The sequence below is a fragment of the Lepeophtheirus salmonis genome, chromosome 9, assembly GCF_016086655.4.
Source record: "Lepeophtheirus salmonis chromosome 9, UVic_Lsal_1.4, whole genome shotgun sequence".
NCBI lineage: Eukaryota > Metazoa > Arthropoda > Copepoda > Siphonostomatoida > Caligidae > Lepeophtheirus > Lepeophtheirus salmonis.
This window is the reverse complement of record NC_052139.2, coordinates 28913972-28918087: the sequence shown is the minus strand read 5'-3', so window position 1 is coordinate 28918087 and position 4116 is coordinate 28913972. Positions and strand designations below refer to the sequence as shown.

The 4116-nt window shown below is 33.6% G+C and overlaps 1 long non-coding RNA gene across 1 annotated transcript; it reads right to left on the bottom strand.

The window, feature by feature from the left end:
- Nucleotides 1–687: 687 nt before the first annotated feature.
- On the bottom strand, nucleotides 688–1764 carry LOC139906371 (uncharacterized). The gene is made up of 2 exons (XR_011781859.1): nucleotides 1505–1764; nucleotides 688–1449 (listed from the first exon to the last, which is right to left on the bottom strand). It is a non-coding gene; the product is annotated as an uncharacterized lncRNA (long non-coding RNA).
- Nucleotides 1765–4116: the final 2352 nt, after the last annotated feature.

Below are 4116 nucleotides of genomic sequence, written 5' to 3'. Positions count from 1 at the left end.
AATATATGGGAGTGAAAGCAGCTTTTAAAACTTTTAGTCCTCACGTTGTATACCTAAGCCATTAAATACTAATCCTTTTATGATGTATATACGTAATTTGAATATTATTATTTTAATTTTGTTGACAATAAGTCACCTGTTTTTCTTCAAAAATATTATATACTTGAAGCACAGTTAATATCAAATAATATTTGGTGGCTTATGATTGGTCTATTATCCCTTCCATTAGGAAATGTTAATTTTAGGTAGTTCGACAAAATAAAATAAAAACACCAATGGACAATAAAGTATATCGAACAACAGATATTTTGTTCCGTTTTTCGTATATTACACGGTTTTAACTCACTACTAAATAATTTACACTTTATTATGTTACCAATTGTGAACAGTTCTAATGATCAATTAGCAGGTCCTACGGTCGTATCTATTTTTTTTTTTTTTATTATCTTTAATTCTACCTAGGACTGAAAAAAAAAAAAAAAATATATATTATTAAAAAGAGATTAGTCCAATAGTTGGGAAGTCATCATATTTTTCAAAAAGATTTCAAATTTGTAGTCTTTGACAAATTACTATCATATTTTATTAACAAAATGTTCCTATTGACCTTTATGAGGCGCAGCAAATTGCCATGAAGGGAGATTTTTCCTCACTATAAAATAATTTTGGGAAGTTATTCACATTATAAAATTGACAATAGTTTATTTTTCGAAATGGACTTTCTAAACAGTAGGGTCAGTCTAATCAAAATGAATAGGTTTTATTTCTAAATCAAGAACTTAACAACAAACTAAACCTCGATAATAACTTTGAATAATCTGCTATATTCCGGAACAATGAAGGTGGAGAAATTGTTTAATTCCTCCTGGAACGAAAAAAACCACAAAAATATATTATATTTTTAGGCTATAACGTTTCATTTATTTCAAGAGTTGTGGGAATAAAAAATATCATGTACATATGCATTTATACACTTGATCAGAGATTGTAACTATTAGAAATAGGTGTAACACATAATATAACTAAAAGCTATGTACAAATTTAAAGACAGCATTGGATCACATCAAGCCTTTAATAACCGAACGAAACTTCGAGCAAAACCTTGGAATAAATAGTAAACGAGTAATTTTAAAGTTTACAAATTCATTTTTCAATATTCATTTCAAAATATTCATACTTGCTTCTTTTTTTGAAAATGGTGAGCAGTAGAATTTGTTGCAACATGTGTGTGAGTATATTTCATGTACCCTTCCATCGTAAATGAGCGTAGGGTGTAGAAAAGTGGAGTGTCACTTCCTTTTAGGTAACCATTGAAGCGTATTACATTACGTGAACAATGGTCTTTGTAAACCTTTGAATCAAATTCTAACACAAATATTGAGATATTCATTGGCCTTTTCGCTTCCTTTCTCCATGTTACAGATCCATTATAGGGAGCACCATTGGCCTCTAAAAATTAAACAATATTAAAAATATATTGAAAACCACGATATTACAACATTACCTATGCCTGTAATTTTATACCCTTCTTCTGCTACTCGAATACATTCCATCGTAGATGGAGCAAGGTCAAAATAGCTGGCATTTATACCGTAATTTTAATAGTATTGTAAAAAACCACTTTCGGGTTTCTTTTATTTCCAACCAAGATCCATAAGTGAACTTACTTGGTTAACTAAGAAGTCGATATTCCAATCAGGACTAGGGCTACAATGACAAAACACTTCATGATCAATTCCAACACTTACTTTACATTACAATATCAATTTCTATATATATCGGAAATTATCATTTGACATTTACCGGGCCGTGCAGAATTATTCATTGATTTTCCTTCAGAACATATTGCGGACAATAATGACATTTGAATGACTTGGGAAACAATTTATTCATACATTTTTAGAATAATAAAATAGTTTGTGGTCAAATTTAATCAATGTAGCCCCATTTCACTCAATGACACTGGTCAGGCGACGTCTGAAGCTGCCACAGACTTGCTGGATATAATCGGCGTCCATGGAGGCCCAGGCCTTGTTGACAGCAGACTTTAAGGCATTTATGTTCTTGTGTCGTTTTTTGCAGGCCTTGGTCTCCACGTGCGTCTAGATAGGGAAGTCTAGTGGGTTCAGATCTGGGCTCTGAGGGGGCCAGTAGTCCTTGGCCAAAAGTTCATGTTGTCCTAGAGCCCCTCCTGAGCTATCTTGGAAGCGTGGGCGGGTGCTCCATCTTGTTGAAAACCCCAAGGAGAGTTGCCGATTTGATCCACAGAAGGACCTTGGACGCCAGAATCTTCACATAATCCTCCACTGTAATCTGAGCCAGTGGGGAACCATACCGGCTTCATGGCCTTTCCGTTGGATCTCCAAACATCTCCAAAGCTCACAACACAGTCATTTTACCTTTTGAAAACAGGATCGACCGTAAAACTTTTCTCATCTGAAAAAATGATGATGCGTCCAGATGAGCTCTTGATATCATTCAAGATTTTCTTGGGACGCTCAAGTCTGACTTCTCGCTGACGTTCAGTTAGCAGAGGACGTTCAGTACGCCTCAAGGACTTTCCTCCAAGCCCTTTTCAATGCCCTTGAAACAGTTGATGTCGACGTTCCCATCTTTCTGGCCATGTCGGCAATGGACCTGTTGGGAGTCCTCTTGAACACTGCCTTTACTTGCCTTGTTGAGACAGTTGGCTTCCTGCAGGCCCCAGGGGAATGCTTGAGATCACCCCAGCCATTGTCTTCAACGAGGCCCCAACCTTTCCTTAATGTTGTTATGAGGCACTCCCGCTCGGAAGAGGTCTGCAATTTCGATCTTCTTTGTTTCCTGATTGGACATGGTCTCACGTGTGGAAGTTGTTACGCTCTCACAGGAAGGATTTTTGTTTATTTTAACAGTAAAAATACGAAACAATCAGATTGGTTGCCACAAAACCTCTTAAAAAGTATATTTACATCATGGGTAAATAATTTTGCACGCCCCGGTATATGGGGTCGATAGTAAAAAAAAAATATGGAAGTTTATATTCACAAAAACAGAAAAAAAAATCAAAGAGAAATATATTAATACTTGTCCCCCCTGAAAATATGAATCGAAGTTTGATACAAAGATTATAAATATAAGCCTATTTATATACTAATAGCGTCTTCCAATAAATGCACAAATAAATGCAAATGAAAGTCACTAGTCATCTGAGCAAGATCACAGTAAAGTTCGAACCGATAATATAAAAAGCAGAAAAAGGCATCTAATATTTATACAACAAAATTACCTGGAACCCTTTTTGTAAATACAATATATAAAATGTATTGGTAGACATTTCATTAGTTAAATATACATGACTAGACTTATGATTTTGGAGCAAAAAATGGGCACTAAAATTTTGAAAAATGAGCACCCAAAATACCAACTTCAGCTTTTTAAATTAAAGAAAATTACAGTTTTACAATTTCAATGCATCGGTATTGTTTTATATTTTTGATAATTTATTCATGATTTTTGCAATATTATAACAACAAATTAATATTTTTAAAGATTTTCTTCCGTAAATGTTTGTTTTCGATCCATATTTGTAGTTATAAACATAATAAAAGGCCGTTCAACGCCCACATAAATAATTGGAGCAAATTTGAAGTTGGCAATATCTTCAGGAGTCATATTATTTATAAATGAAAGATCAGAATTTCTGTGAATGGGGGAAGTTATTTTACTCTTAAGTTGAAGATTGTTTTTGTGCTTGAAGGTGAACAGATATCTTAATAGTTTGTATTTTTTGTCAACTTCAATTCTTTTTCCCCCAAGAATTAAACTAAATAGCTTTCGAGCCGCAGTGAGAACAAAAGGAATGTCAATATTTTCATAAATTCACTGATCCATTTAATTCGTAGAAATTTGGACATTTTGAAGTTAGAAGTTTAAGTAATAACAAAATTTATTACAAGAGGTATTCAGGATTCAAGTTAGGGAAAATTTGGCACAAAAATATTTATCCTTTATTACAAGTTTCAAGAAGAACTATTCAAAAGTCGAATTTGTGGCCAATTTCCCCTTCTTCTCATTGGCTGTAATAATAGAAATACATTTCTATGAACCTTGGAGTATTTTTGTATTGTTTTCCAA